The sequence below is a fragment of the Rhinoderma darwinii genome, chromosome 5 (assembly GCF_050947455.1).
Source record: "Rhinoderma darwinii isolate aRhiDar2 chromosome 5, aRhiDar2.hap1, whole genome shotgun sequence".
Classification (NCBI taxonomy): Eukaryota; Metazoa; Chordata; class Amphibia; order Anura; family Rhinodermatidae; genus Rhinoderma; species Rhinoderma darwinii.
In genome coordinates, this window is record NC_134691.1 from 143,008,447 (window position 1) to 143,024,874 (window position 16,428).

The 16,428-nt window shown below is 44.6% G+C and overlaps 1 protein-coding gene across 1 annotated transcript in view; it reads right to left on the minus strand.

Moving 5' to 3' along the window:
* The window catches only part of RNF144B (ring finger protein 144B), an 86,850-nt gene extending 76,696 nt beyond the window's left edge, over positions 1-10,154 (minus strand). Inside the window, exon 1 of the mRNA XM_075828403.1 lies at positions 9,901-10,154. The gene's annotated coding sequence lies outside the window, so the exon portion shown is untranslated. The remainder of the gene's footprint in view (positions 1-9,900) is intronic.
* Between the last annotated feature and the right edge of the window lie 6,274 nt (positions 10,155-16,428).

Consider the following 16,428-nt stretch of genomic DNA (forward strand, 5'->3'; position numbering starts at 1 on the left):
ACATGCCCACAGATCGTGACAATTGGTCTCCTTTGCAATTCCTTTCTCTCATCTCTCTTTTTCCTTTAAAAAGTTGGGGTATTCATGGTCTGCGTGTCCTCATATCCCTATTCCCCCTCCACTCTCCCTTCCCCTCCCCCCTTTTTTACATTTTATTTTTCTTCACTTCCTCTTCTCCTCGATAACGCTAACTGACAGCCTTTAATGCACAATTGCAGCTGCAGTCCAGTGGTCTGGAATTCGGAACATGGAGAGTAAGCAGACCTAACCAGGCTACCGCTTCTAGGACTGGCCTACCTCCATCAACCCACTGGGACATCACCCCTCCTGTATCACTGCAATCTCCTCATTTGGACTCACCTTAGATGACCTGGTCCCTGTCACCCTCTGATCAGAACATACCCGAGACTTTTCTCTTTCTGAACTCTTTAAACCCTTCCCGCTCCTTGACGTACTATTCCGTCATGGTAAGCACATCGTTCGCGCTCCATGACAGAATAGTACATCACGGGAGGATCGGCCATCCTCCCAGCACATACAGGAGCTGTGACGACTGCAGTCTCGTACAGCAGTTGCCGCATCTCCTTCAGCGTGGCCCCCTGGCAGTGTCCCTGCTGATTAACCACTTAGAAGCCGCGTTCATGATAGGGAACGGCGATGGTTGCTATTGCAACTGGAGGCCTAACAATGGCGGTGAACGCCATAAAAGAAAATAATAATAAACCATACAAAAATCTCTATTTTTTGGTCACTTCACCTCCCAAAAAATGGAATAAAAAGAGATCAAAAAGTCGCATGTACCTAAAAATGGTACTGATCGAAACGTCAGTTTGTTACGCAAAAAACAAGTTCCCACACAAGTCCTTTCTTGATGGAAAAATAAAAAAGTAATTACAAAAGGCTATTTTTCAGGGACCAGTTTAGTTCTGAAGTGGCTTTGAGGGCATTATATATTAGAAAGTCCACATAAATCACCCCATTTTAAAAACGGCACCCCTCAAAGTATTCAAAAAAGCATTAAGAGAGTCTCTTAACCCTTTATACGTTTCACAGGAATTAAAGCAAAGTGGAGGGGACATTTACAAATTTCTTTTTTTTTGCCGAAATTCATCCGTAATAATTTTTTCCCTGTAACACAGAGGGTTTTACCAGAGAAACGCAACTCAATATTTATTGCCCAGATTCTGCAGTTTTTAGAAATATCCCACATGTGGCCCTAGTGTGCTAAGACTAAAACACAGGCCTCCGAAGCAAAGGAGCACCTAGTGAATTTTCAGGCCTCCTTTATTAGAAAATATTTTAGGCACAGGTTTGAAAAGGTCTTATGGTGCCACAACATAGGGAAAAGATACATAATTTTGGAAACTACACCCCCAAGGAATTAATCTATGGGTATAGTGAGCATTTTGATCCCACAGTTTTTTTGCAAAATTTCTTTGAATTAAGCCATAAAAATGAAAATCTAAATTTTTTCAAATAAAACATACAATGTTTTTATTTCTACAAGGAGTAAAGGAGAAAAAGCACCTCAACATTTCTAAAGCAATTTCTCCCAATTACAGAAATACCCTATATGTGGTCATAAACTTATGTTTGAACACACGGCAGCCCTCAGAAGGGAAGTAGCGCCATTTGGGTTTTGGAGCTCAAATTTTGCTATAATGGTTTTCGGTGCCATGTCGCATGTGCAAAGCCCCTGAGGGACAAAAACAGTGGAAACCCCGCAAAAGTGACCTCATTTTGGAAACTACACCCCTTATGGAACTTATCTAGGGGTGTAGCAAGCATTTTGACCCCACAGATTTTTTGCAGAATTAATTGGAAATAGGCTATGAAAATAAAAATCTTACTTTTTTCCCATAAAATGTAGTTTTATCTCAGATTTTTTTATTTTTACAAGGGCTAAAGGAAAAAAGGCACCCCAATATTTGTAAAGCAATTTCTCCTGAGCACAGTAATTGGCTTTTGGAGCTCAAATTTTGCTGGAATAGTTTGTGGCGCCATGTCACATTTGCAAAGCCCTTGTGGGACCAAATCAGTGGAAACCCCGCAAAAAGTGACCCCATTTGGGAAACTACACCTCTGAAGGAATTTTTTGAGGGTATAGTGAGCATTTTGACCCGTTTTTATTCGCAGAATTTAGTGTAATTATACTGTGAAATTAAAAATTTAATTTTTCCAAGGAATAAATGAGAAAATGCACGCCAACATTTGAAAAGCAATTTCTCCCGATTACGGCAATATCCCATATGTGGTAATAAACTGCTTTATGGACCCACCGCAGGACTCAGGGGGGAAGGAGCGACATTTGGCTTTTGAAGCTCAAGTGTTGCTGGAATCATTTATGGGTGTCCTGTTGCATTTGCAAAGCCCCTGAGGGACCAAAATAGTGGAAACCCCCCAAAGTGCCCCCATTTTGGAAACTAAAGCCCTCAAGGAATTTATCGAGGGGTATAGTGAGCATTTAAACCCCACAGGTTTTTTGCTGAACTTAGTGGAATTAGGCCGCGAAAATGAATATCAACGTTTTTTACACTAAAATGTTTAATTTTTTTAAACTGATTCAGACACGGTTTCCGAGTCAAAATCAGTGCCAAGAAAACCTCTGTGTGAACAGGGCCTTATATGACTGAATGTTGTGTTTTTGATTTAAAATAAAATAAAATAAATAAAACCAATAGGAACTTCAATAGCTCATCAATGTACACAATACTGACTGAATCCGTTCCTCAATGGTTACTGAGAGAATTCTGCATACAGAAAAATGAATCTGTATTCTGGCTTCTGAGTGGGCAATCATGTCAAGCAAGCTTGGAGTGTCATTTTTCATCCAGCTAAGGCTGGGCTCACACCTGCGTCAGTGTTTGGCTCTGTTCACACTGAGTTTTTTGCCTCTGTTTTTGCCGCGGAAACAACGACTGAAATTGACTCCCATAGATTTCATGGGAGGTGGAGGCGTTTTTTTTTACAGCGAGCAGAAAAAACGCTTGCGGTAAAAAGAAGCAAAAACCGTGGCAAAAATGGCCGAAATTGACTCCCAGGTCAAAAGAAGCGACATGCCTTATCTTGAGGCGTTTTCCGCCTCAAAAACCCCATTGAAATCAATGGGAGACGTTTTTTTACGCGAGTTTTGACTATTTTTTTGGCAAAAAAACGCTTGCGGTTATTCCATCTTTCTGTTGAAGAGATAGCTTAAAAAAAAAAAAAAAAGCCTAAAGAAAACGCGTGTGGTGAAAAACCACTTAAAAAAACCGGAGCTGATTTTTCCAGGCAGAATTTTCTGCCTGAAAAAAAACTGTGTGAACATACCTTTTCGGCCGGATCTGCGACAAAAGCCCCTAATGGAAACCCCAATGCAGATGTAAAAGAGGATGCTAATTTTACTATCCTGATCAAGATTTATTATTTTCCATATTTCACCATACCCTAATCATTGTTTTATGGTTTATAGTAAGGGCTACAATAAATTTATTTGTCTCCCAAATGCATGTTACCACACTAACCTCCACCACTCTTTAAAAAGTGAATATTGGGAAAGATTTACCATTGTGTTGCAAATGTAAGGCTACATTTACACGACAAGGAAAAATGGCCATGTGATGGCTGTTTTTTTTACGGCCATCACATGGCCGTTTTCAGAACAGTGTAGTTCTATGGCTGTATGCACGCTGCCGTTTTTTTTTTTTTATTTTTTTATTTTTTAACGGCCCATGAATACTAGCCATCAAAAAAATAGGACATGTTCTATTTCTGGCCAGTCGGCCTCCATGGAACTCAACGGATCCATTTTTAACGGCTGTTTTTCAGGAATCAATCCTTGTGATGGCCGTTAAAAATTGAAGCTGCCTCTCACAAGAGGATTTCCTAGGCACAGCGCTACTTTATGCGCTGAGCACGGGGAATATATGTACAGTGACGTCAGGGCTTTCAACTATGGAGTCCCCAGTCAGAGAATCGCAAGCTCTCTGGCCGGGGACTCCTGTCTTGGGAAAGCCCTTGACGTCATTGTCCATATATGGACAGTGACATTAGGGGCTTTGAGATGCCGGAATCCCTGGCCAGTCGGCAACACTCTGGCCAGCTATTCCACTCCTAGAGAGAGCCCCTCATGTCACTGTCCATATATGTTTAGTGACGTAAGAGGCTCCTCCAAGAGAAGAATCACCGGCCAGAGCGTCTTTTGTTTGCTATAACCATTATATTTTTTCCTCCTCCAGTCTGGTTACTGTTATTGCGGATTTGGAGTGTGTTTTTGATCTTTTTACACTATATGTTATGGACAGCGACGTCAGGGGATCCTCCTGGAGCGGAATCCCCAGCTAGAGCGTTGCAGAGGTAGCGTAAATACTGCAGATTTTCTGCAACGGATTTCATTGTGGAAAATCTGCAGCGTAATATAGTAGCAGCAAAGATTGAACCAATCTTATCCACACGCAGTGTAAAAAATGAGAGAGAGAGAGAGATATTTTATACCGTATTCACACGCTCAGGAATAGATCCCTACTGAATAATGCAGCATGATTCATTAAATTCATGGATTAGATCCATTGAATTCCAGTCCGAATATCAGCTGTGGATCTCGGTTACGGATTTTGTAAAAAAAAAAAATCAATGCCAGATTTGCCATAGGCAAATTCATGACGTGTGGACATAGCCGTAGAATTGTGCATCACTGGTTACAATGACTTAGACATTATTGAAGAAGTATTTATCACTGCTGGGACAAGCTGGGATCACATCTACAAGACACTGTCTGAGTCAGCATAATAATTCAAGGGAGGCAGACTGATGTCACTCAAAACAATAGATCACAAAACTGGTCGGTATACAGAAAATACCTGTCACGCTGAATGCCTGGCACTAGCATTGTACAATTATTTATGGATCTATGACTCATAGATAATTGACTCATCCACCAAAAAAAAAACACAAAAACAGAGTCACGCTCAGATGTGGTACATCTGGTGCAGGTTATGCACTAAAAATCCACAAAGTAGCACAGTATAATGTATGTGATCCAACTTAAATGAAGAGGAAAAAAATCAACACGGATTTTGGGATTTGCAGATAAAAAAAAAATCTTAAATGGACTTTTTAAACGACTTATATATCAGGTATACTATTAGAATAGCATATCAGCTTTGTCATTTTCTTTACTGCTAAAATATAGTTGTTTTATCCGTGGAAATTCTATGTGAAGTTCCTGCTATTAGTTGTCTCCCTTCGATTAAATCTACTGTCCACCCACTTTTGGCAAGTAAAATCATGTCTCGTTACAGAAGTGAGATAAAGCGGCTTGGTATTCTGTATACAGTGCAGCTGTATCGTGCGCTGAGACCTGAGTGCGTTAGGTCAGCGGCACTGACAGGTTCAGTGTCAGCGGGTCCTGTATGTCTCTGACATGCAGGATCCACCTGTTATCGATCACATTAAGTTATGATCAAAGATGCGATTGATAACCGCTCGATCCTGCGACCCACTGAACCAGTCAGTGCCGCTGACCTGATGGATACAGATTTCAGCGCTAGATACAGCTGCTCTGCATACAGTATACAAAGCAGCTGTGTCTCAAAAAGTAACAATAATTTTTAATAAACATTATTTAGAAAGTTGTACAAAAAACACTGATACTTTTTTATTTTAATTAAAATTATTTCAAAAGGTGTACATAGCTTGCTCATAGAAGTCTATGTAGAGGGGAGGGAGGAGCAGAGAGACACAGACATGCTGCTCATAGAAGTCTATGGAGAGGGGAGGAGGAAAAATGAGGAGGAAGCAAGGAGAGAAAGACACAGACACGCTGACCCATACAAGGCTATAGAGAGAGGGGAGGGTGTAGTAGGAGGGGGCAAGAGAAGAGAGAGAGAGAGAAACAGACATACTGCCCATAGAAATCAATAGAGAGGAGAAAGGAACAGAAGGTCGGAACAGATTGAGACACCAACACACACTGATATGCTGCAGCTGCTCATGGTAAGGTTTATATGTCACCCCAATGCTGGATTCACAGATACAGCAGTAATGAGCAGTGTATTATGTCCTACGTGCTGCTGCAGCTTCTAAATATGTGATAGATATAGGAGAGCAGGATTCTCCTCTTCTATGTGTGACGTGTATAGAAGACATGATAGAAGTTAGGCTCCACTCACTAGCTCAGAGACAACTGAGAACTAGAGATAGAGCCTACAGAGGGGAAAACTGCTAAAAAAAAATAATGCAAAATACAAGTCATATAATGGCCAGAAATAGTGTTATTCTTCATGTACACTCACATGACAGCTTATTCTGAAAAGTCATCTGAAAAGTTAGGTGCACTTTAACAAAATACACATGCAGCATGCAGATTTTGTTGCAGAATTTCCACTGTTTGGGAACATGCCCAGTGTGGTAAAATGCTACAGGTGCCAGAATGCACAAAAAAGGGTGACGTAGAGTATCCCTTTAATATATTATGAGTATTACAGACTAAACTCTACATCCTTTTTTTTACTGCTGCTAAAAAAATCTTGGGAAATTTCAAAGGAACTACTAATAGGATTATCTCATTATGAGGGGAAATACAGGAGAATATATTTTCCGGTGCAAGGATCTATTTTAATGTGTTTATCTCTCAGGCTTCGTTCACATCTGCGATAGGGCTCAGTTCCGACAGACACCCAGTTTCTATCACCATTGATTTCAATTGGTCTCCGTCGTGCAAGTGTTCCGTCGTTTTGACGGAATCAATAGCGTAGTCGACTAGAGGCATGACACTGCAACCATTATATTCTGTAGTTATCAGATAAGAATTAAAGGGGTTAATTAAACTCACTTTTTAGTACTTTTCATATCCCTTTGTCCCGCTTTCTTCCTCTCAAAAAGTGGGTGGGTGGTGCGCTGCTCTCCCATAGTTCCTTAGCACTACCCTGCGTGAATAAGTTCTACTGTGTATGCACAGTTCTTTTTTTTTTTTAGCACAGGTAACCTGATAGCGGTGCTTGCCTGTGGCCAAAACAGGCTGTGTCCTTAAGGGGTTAAACCAGGGGTCTCAAACTCGGCCGGGTAAGTGGGCCGCATATAGAAAAAAATGGGAAGTTGACGGGCCGCATTACTTTCAAATTTGATACAATACAAAATTATTGTTAATCAATTAGTTATTTGAACTACTATTAGGGTATGTTCACACGTAGAGTCAAAAACATCTCAAAATACGGAGCTGTTTTCAAGGGAAAACAGCCCCTGATTTTCAGACGTTTTTTGAGCAACTTGCGTTTTTTGCTGCGTTTTCGCAGCGTTTTTTACATCCGTTTTTTAAGCTGTTTTCATTGGAGTCTATGAGAAAACGGCTCCAAAAACGACCCAAGAAGTGTCCTGCACTTCTTTTGACGAGGCTGTAATTTTACGAGCCGTCTTTTGACAGCGACGCGTAAAATGACAGGTCGTCGGCACAGTACATCGTAAAGACCATTGAAAGTAATGGGCAGATGTTTGCCGACGTACTGGAGCCGTTTTTTCAGACGTAATTCGAGGCGTAAGACGCCTCCATTACGTCTGAAAATAGGTTGTGTGAACCCAGCCTAACACTATATTAATTACTATAATATTAGCGCTAGGATTAAAATTTGAGATATTTCTCCACGTGCTTATTTTAACAAGCCAGTTTTCCAGTTTAAGTGTCGCTAAATGCAGTCCGGCGGCTCAGTTAGCAGCGTTTGGCAGACACACGTCAAGATTGGGCAGCCCCTTTTTAGATAGTGCCACAGTGCCCTCCGTGGATGCTGCCACAGTGCCCTCCGTGGATGCTGCCACAGTGCCCTCCGTGGATGCTGCCACAGTGCCCTCCGTGGATGCTGCCACAGTGCCCTCCGTGGATGCTGCCACAGTGCCCTCCGTGGATGCTGACAAAGTGACGTCAGGAGCTTGCCCAGAGCTGGAGTCCTGGAGCAGAGCCGCTTCTAGCACTCTGCGGGATTCCAGCTCTGCTCCTGACATCACTGTCCATATATTGACAGAGATGTCAGGGGCAACCCCAGAGCTGGCGTCCCGGGCAGAGCGCTAGTAGGCTCTTCCTGGGACTCCAGCTGTGCTCCTGACATCACTGGGACTCCTGCTCTGGGGAAGCCCTTGACACCATTGTCGATGTACGGACAACGATGTCAGAGGCTTCCCCAGAGTCTCAGAGCAGAGCCTATAATAGCGCTCTGCCCGGGACTCCAGCTCTGGGGAAGCCCCAGACATCGTGTGTCCAAACATGGACACTGATGTCAGGGAATTCCACAGAGTCCCGGAGCAGAGCCTATACTAGTGCTCTGTCCGGGACTCCGCCCTGGGGAAGACCCTGACACACTGTCCATATATGGACAGCGATGTCAGGGAATTCCACAGAGTCCCAGAGAAGAGCCTATACTAGCGCTCTGCACAGAACTCCGGCTTTGGGGAAGCCCCAGACATCGTGTGTCCAAACATGGACACCGATGTCAGGGAACTCGACAGAGTCCCGCAGCAGAGACGATACTAGCGCTCTGCCCAGGACTCCTCTCTGGGGAAGACCCTGACACACTGTCCATATATGGACAGCGATGTCAGGGAATTCCACAGAGTCCAGGAGAAGAGCCTGTACTAGCGCTCTGCACGGGACTCCGGCTCACGGGAAGCCCCAGATATCGCTGTTCATATGTGGACAGCGATGTCAGGGAATTCCAGAGTCTTGGAGCAGAGCCTATACTAGCGGCTCTGTGTCCCGCGGGCCGCAGATGACAGCCCCGCGGGCCGCGTGCTTGAGACCCCTGGGTTAAACTGAAAAATCCCATCACATAGACACACCAAATTGGCAGGAATTGAGCATTATTTTTAAAGAGTAGGCACATTTGTGAAACCAAGGATGAACTTAAACTTGCATATAAGAAAATTGCATATGTCGCAGCAGTTCCTCCCTTTATATGTATAACAGAACCTATAAATGATAAAGCACACAGTAAGGCCTTATTTACACAAACGTGTTTCACGTCCGTGATACGCACTTGAAAATCACGCGCGTCGCACGGACCTATGTAAGTCAACGGGGCCATTTCGACATTCCGTGTTTTCGCTGCGTGAAACTCACTGCATGTCCTATACTTTAGCGTTTTTTGCGCATCACGCACCCATTGAAGTCAATGGGTGCGTGAATATCCCACACAGCACACGGACGCACTTCCGTGTGCTGCGCGTGATTCGCGCAACAGTTCAAGACATGAAGGGAATAATAAAAGCACCTCCTTCATTTCATTTTCTAAACATCAAAACCGTGTCTCATAAGGATGGCATATGCGCGAAAATCACTCAGCCACGCAAACACTGATGACACACGGAACTGCAACGCGCAAAAAACGCAGCCTGTATTCTGCAGACGGTGCAGGAAGGCAATGATAAGAGGTATATTAGGGAATTGCTATAGTCTTCTATTGCCCCAGAACAAGAAGATCATCACTAATGAATAGAAAATTACCACAAATCACGTTTGGATAAGAAAAAATAAAATTTATTAAAGGAATCCTAAAAAATTGTCTCTACAAGTGCAGAGTTTTAGGGATAGATAGATAGAGTGTGCCATATGGACAGGAGGGCACCACACTGCAGTATCAGACTGGCATACATTTATAACAGTCTTAGTAACTATGCCCTGTCAGAAGTTTGATACCATTATAATAAAAATAAGTATAAACGTTATAATAAATGTGTACAGTGCACGAATATCATCCGTCGTGTTATGTAGTGCTGCATTGTTTGTTACTAGGCACACACCATAGTAATGTGTAAATAATATTCCCCACTCGCTGCCCGTCTATATAGTCCTGCAACTGTTGCCTGTGTGCGGTGACAGGTCTGCCAGAGCCCGGCTCAGTGTGAGTCACATCTGCATGAAGAAGCAGCCCCGCTTACCTTAGAATAGCCCGTCCTGAGGCAGCAGCTGTGCCCCCTCCTTACCCCATAGAAGAGCACAGGAATATTCTACAAACGCAGGAGCCTTCCCCTCTTCCCAGGCACACTGTCGCCACTGCCGCTGTGGCACTGAGGTAATCCCCGCCCTCCGTCTATGGGAAGCAAGTTGCCATTATCTTGAGAGGACGTCACGGCTTGTGTGCAGTATCTAAGGGAGCGCTGTATGTAATTATACAGGAAGCCTGTACACTGCACTTCCTACTTCCCATCTGGGGCTTCTCATTGCAGCTGCAGGTGATTACATCAACCCTCATTTCTGCTCAAGTCGCTTCTGTTCTGCAGTTCAGCACAATATCTATCCAGCGCACAGACTAAAAGCCTCTAGTCCTTTATGAAAAAGCTCAGCCACTTAATAAAAATCACCGTCAAATGTATAGGGTATTAAAAATTCCATTCATACATTTCTAAGGGCTCTTGCAAAAGAGCGTAAGATATCTCTGTGCAATCTCCGCGTTGTATGAAACCTTAATATGGCACCTATGGATTTCTATGGGACCCCACTGTGCCTCCATATGCTTTCAATTTCAAACTTGGCAAACGGAGGTTTTTTGTGTCAGATTCGCTAAATTCGACGCTGTATTACTGAGCTATTCTCTCCTGCAAGCATTGAAAATACGGACACATAGAGTCGCAGGAACTCTGTAACATACTGCCTCCTGAGGCCTTAGGATAGTTTCACACTGCATTTGTGGCCCTGGGCAAGGTTAAAAGTGGGGCCTCAAATGCTGAATTAGGGCCTGTTCACATCTGCGTCGGGGTTCCATTGATGGCCTCCGTCAGACCTTTCCGTCAGGGGAACCCATGAACGTAAACCAAACGGAAACCATAGCTTCCGTTTGCATTACCATTGATTTCAATGGTAATGTTTCCGTTGCAAATAGCTTCCATTTGTCTCCGTTCCGTAAGGTTTCTGTTTTTTTGGAGGAAACAATAGCGCAGTCGACTGCGTTTTTTTCTCTTCACAAAAAAATTATCTATATACATATACAGTTATTAAAACATACCACTATACCAGATGAAATATTATCTACATACTGTTACTGATCACAACTCACTATTATAAGACCAATATTACCAATAATAATACATTATCAGGTCAAAATAATACCGCCACATCCTAATCACAAAACGATTGAATATTACCCTCATACTGTTACTAAATAATACCGCCAAACCATAACCACAAAGTGACTGAATAATACCCCCGTACTTTTAGGGTATGTGCACACACACTAATTACGTCCGGACGTATTTCGGCCGCAAGTACCGGACCGAACACAGTGCAGGGAGCCGGGCTCCCAGCATCATAGTTATGTACGACGCTAGGAGTCCCTGCCTCGCTGCAGGACAACTGTCCCGTACTGTAATCATGTTTTCAGTACGGGACAGTAGTTCCACGGAGAGGCAGGGACTCCTAGCGTCGTACATAACTATGATGCTAGGAGCCGGGCTCCCTTCACTGAGTTCGGTCCGGGACATCCGGCCGAAATACGTCCGTCCATTACGGACGTTAATGTGCTCGTGTGAACCCAGCCTTAGTGCCCACACAGCAGTAATGCCCCCTTTGAGCCCCTGTAGATGGCGTCACACACAGCCCCCTGTAGATGGCGTCACACACAGCCCCCTGTAGATAGCGCAACAGCCCTCCCCCTAATATATAGTGCCACACAACCCCCCTTAGTACATTGTGCCACACAGCCCCAGTTCTATATAGTGCCACACAGCCCTTCTCCCTTGTATACAGCGCCACACAGCTCCCCCCTTGTATATCGTGCTTCACAGGCCCCCTGTATATTGCCATACATCCCCCCTCCCTTGTATATAGTGCCACACAGCACCCCTCGCTTGTATATAGTGTCACACAAAACACCCCCCTTGTAAATAGCGCTACACAGCGCTCCCCCTTGTATATAGTGCCACACAGCGCCCCCCTTCTATATAGTGCTACACCGCCCCCCCATTGTATATAGTTCTACACAGCCCCCCTCCGTTGTATATAGTGCAACACAGAACCCCCCTTGTATATAGCGCTACACAGCGCTCCCCCTTATATATAGTGCTACACAGCCCCCCTTGTAAATAGTGCTACACAGCGACCCCCATTGTATATAGTGCTACACAGCCCCATCCCTTGTATATAGTGCTACACAGCCCCCCTCCCTTGTATATAGTGTTACAAAGCTCCCCCCTTGTATATAGTGCTACACTGCCCCCTCCCTTGTATATAGTGCTACACAGCCCCCCTACCTTGTATGTAGTGCTACAGAGCTCCCTCCCTTGTATATAGTGCCACACAGCCCCCCTCCCTTGTATATAGTGCTACAAAGCCCCCTCCCCTGTATATAGTGCTACACAGCCCCCCTCCCTTGTATATAGTGCTACAAAGCTCCCCCCTTGTATATAGTGCTAACCGCCGCCTCCCTTGTATATAGTGCTACAAAGCCCCCTCCCTTGTATATAGTGCCACACAGCCCCCATCCCTTGTTTATAGTGCTACAAAGCCCCCTCCCCTGTATATAGTGCTACACAGCCCCCCTCCCTTGTATATAGTGCTACAAAGCTCCCCCCTTGTATATAGTGCTAACCGCCGCCTCCCTTGTATATAGTGCTACAAAGCCCCCTCCCTTGTATATAGTGCCACACAGCCCCCATCCCTTGTTTATAGTGCTACACAGCCCCCTCCCTTGTATATAGTGCTACACAGCACCCCTCCCTTGTATATAGTGCTACACAGCCCCCTCCCTTGTATATAGTGCTACACAGCCCCCTCCCTTGTATAGTGCTACACAGCCCCGTCCCTTGTATATTGTGCCACACAGAACCCCCCCTTGTATATAGTGCCACACAGCGCCCCCCCCCCTTGTATATAGTGCTACACAGCCCCCCTTGTATATAGTACTACACAGCACTCCCATTGTATATAGTTCTACACAGCCCCCTCCTTTGTATATAGTGCTACACAGCCCCCTGTATATTGCCACACTGCCCCCCTCCCTTGTAAATAGTGCTACACAGCGCCCCCCATTGTATATAGTGCTACACAGCCCCCTCCCTTGTATATAGTGCTACACCGCCCCCTCCCTTGTATATAGTGCTACACAGCCCCCTCCTTTGTATATAGTTCTACAAAGCCCCCTCCCTTGTATATAGTGCCACACAGGCCCCCTCCTCTGTATATAGTGCCACACAGGCCCCCTCCTCTGTATTTAGTACTACAAAGCCCCCTCCCTTATATATAGTGCTACACAGCACCCCTCCCTTGTATATAGTGCTACACAGCCCCCTCCCTTGTATAGTGCTACACAGCCCCGTCCCTTGTATATTGTGCCACACAGGCCCCCTCCTCTGTATTTAGTACTACACAGCCCCCTCCCTTATATATAGTGCTACACAGCACCCCTCCCTTGTATATAGTGCTACACAGCCCCCTCCCTTGTATATAGTGCTACACAGCCCCCTCCCTTGTATAGTGCTACACAGCCCCGTCCCTTGTATATTGTGCCACACAGAACCCCCCCTTGTATATAGTGCCACACAGCGCCCCCCCCCTTGTATATAGTGCTACACAGTCCCCCTTGTATATAGTACTACACAGCACTCCCATTGTATATAGTTCTACACAGCCCCCTCCTTTGTATATAGTGCTACACAGCCCCCTGTATATTGCCACACTGCCCCCCTCCCTTGTAAATAGTGCTACACAGCGCCCCCCATTGTATATAGTGCTACACAGCCCCCTCCCTTGTATATAGTTCTACACAGCCCCCTCCCTTGTATAGTGCTACACAGCCCCCGTCCCTTGTATATTGTGCCACACAGAACCCCTCCTTGTATATAGTGCCACACAGAACCCCCATGTATATAGTGCCACACAACACCTCCCCTTGTATATAGTGCCACACAGCGCTCCCCCCTTGTATATAGTGCTACACAGTGCCCCCCTTGTAAATAGTGCTATACAACAATCCCCACTTGTATATACAGCTACACAGCGCCACCCCTTGTCTATAGTTCTATACAGCGCCCCCCCTTGTATATAGTGCCACACAGCCCCCTCCCTTGTATATAATGCTACACAGCCCACACTCCCTGTATATTGCCACACAGACCCCCAAAAAATGTTGTACTTACCTTGCCCCGTTCCCGTGACGGACGGAGCGATGCACTACCTCCAGACGGGACGCATGCACAGACCAGCGTGATGAGGTGACGACGTGGCCTGCAGCCTATAATATTCATTTGTATCTGCGTCCTGAGGACCCAAATACAAGTGAAAATGGCTGTCGCTAGCACCTGCCCCCCCCCCCCCCAGGGCTAGCGACGCCACCGGGCATGACGGGGGCCGTGCCGCCCAGCCCATAAATGTTATTGGCCAGGCGGTGTGGGTCCCATAGCCAGCGTGGGCCCAGTTTGTCCCCCCTAACGCCGGCCCTGGGCACCACTATTCATCTATGTGTAACATAGACATGAACATTAGCCACACACTGGGGGAGATTTATCAAATCTGGTACAAAGGAAAAGTAGACCAGTTGCCTATAGCAACCAATCAAATCTTAGCTTTCATTTTCCAAAAGGTCCCTGAAAAATGAAAACTTCTCCACTTTTCATTTGCACCAGTTTTGATAAATCTCCTCCACTGTACTTTTGGCACACATGTATTAAAAAGAAGTACCTTCAATACCCCATAGTTGTCCATGGGCTAAACGAATGCCAAGGTGTGCTCTACTGGCATATGATATGTGGAGAGCTTTCTGAATACTTTTTTTTTTTTTTTTCAATGTAAGGCATGGCGGCTTTTATTGCTTACACTAATAAAACTATATGTGACATATACTTTTTCAGAATTACAGTCAGTGAGGGCACCGGCGCAGTTATGGCATGTCTACACCTTTTTTTCTTAACATACATTTAACCCAAAATAAAAAAAAATTGTGGCCGAAAGTTTGTCTTTGGTCCCCTATATGCCATATTTTGAAAATGTATTTGAAGCACGCGTTCAGTTTGGATTTTTTTCACAGGACAAAAAGTCCAGAACTGAATAATAATCTTGAATACTACAACACTAGAGCAGAGGATAACATTCAGACTCCTCATTAAGAGCCCAAGTGATAGTTTAATAACCGATTCCTGACCGCGGGCTGTATATAAACGTCCGCCGGTCCGAGTCCTTAAAACCCGTGCCATAGAGTATTTATGGCACGGGTTTTAGCTGGCTGCCCGAGCGATCATGCACCCTGAGAAGATAGAAGCAGCTTTCGCTGCTTATATTTTCTCAGATCTATTGTTCACAGTGCTCAATAAGCCGCCACTGCCACTATTGGTCACGGTGATTATGTGACTGGTCACATGATCGCTGGATGCAGTTAGTGGCAGGCTGATGCTTCGTCTAACTCGACCCAGCGCAGCCCTATTAGTGACAACAGTCACTATAAGAGGGCTGATTTCCCCTGTAACTTGGGCTGCTGTTACAATGGAAAAATAAGGTGTAAAAGAAGAAAAAATAAAGTCCCCCAAAGGTCTTTTCTGACCTTTGAGGGACAGACCATAATAAAAAAATAAATAAAAGTAAAATAAAGTGCAAGAAAACATAATATTAAATACACATAAAATATCCGCCAAAAAAAACACGTTCCCTCCCGCCAATTACTGTCATAACGATAGCCCTGACCAGTTACCCTAAAATAGACATGTAATGTATCAAAATGTACGCAGAGAATGACGATCACAAATAACAGGCCTATTTTAGGGTAAAACTATACTATTACCAGAAAAACTTAGCTGAAATATAAAAAAAACTTTTTACTATTATTTTAACATTTTAAGCCTAGAAATTCTAAAATTGCAAAAAGGATGTGTATTAAAATGATAAAAAAAAAAGAAAATTACATTGTCTACGAAAAAAACATAGCAAAAATCACGTCCCTGGCCCAACAAATAAATAAAGTTATAGCCATTTAACTAACGCGTGCTAAAAATGGCTAAACGGTGTCTGGTCCTGAAGGCTCAAAATAGACCTGTCCTGAATCGGTTAAAAGGTTGTCTCAGCATTTTATTTCTGGATGTCTCTCTTGATGCACTCTAATCTTTATAAGTGGCAGATTTATTGTCTCTCTTGATAAATTCTACTCTGCCTACGTGGCGGATTTGTTCTCTCCCTTGATGCGCTCTAATCTTCACACTGGAGAGAGCCGGAGAGAGAAATGTGAATTCTTCTTCTCCTCTTCTGTTCTGTGGCGACGGGAGTATCGTCGGCAGCGGCAACGTTGGAGCTGTGCGCGCGCACGGGCATGCGTGCGGCCCGCGCCCACGCTCTCATTATCTCTTAAGCTCTCGGCAGTCAAGAACGACAAGTCTGTGTGATATCGCGAGAGAGATCACACAGTACAAGCCGCTCTGACACTGTCCATAGCTGATTGGACAGCGTCACGTCCCCCTGCCATTTACAATAAAAGAAACGTCCCATTGACA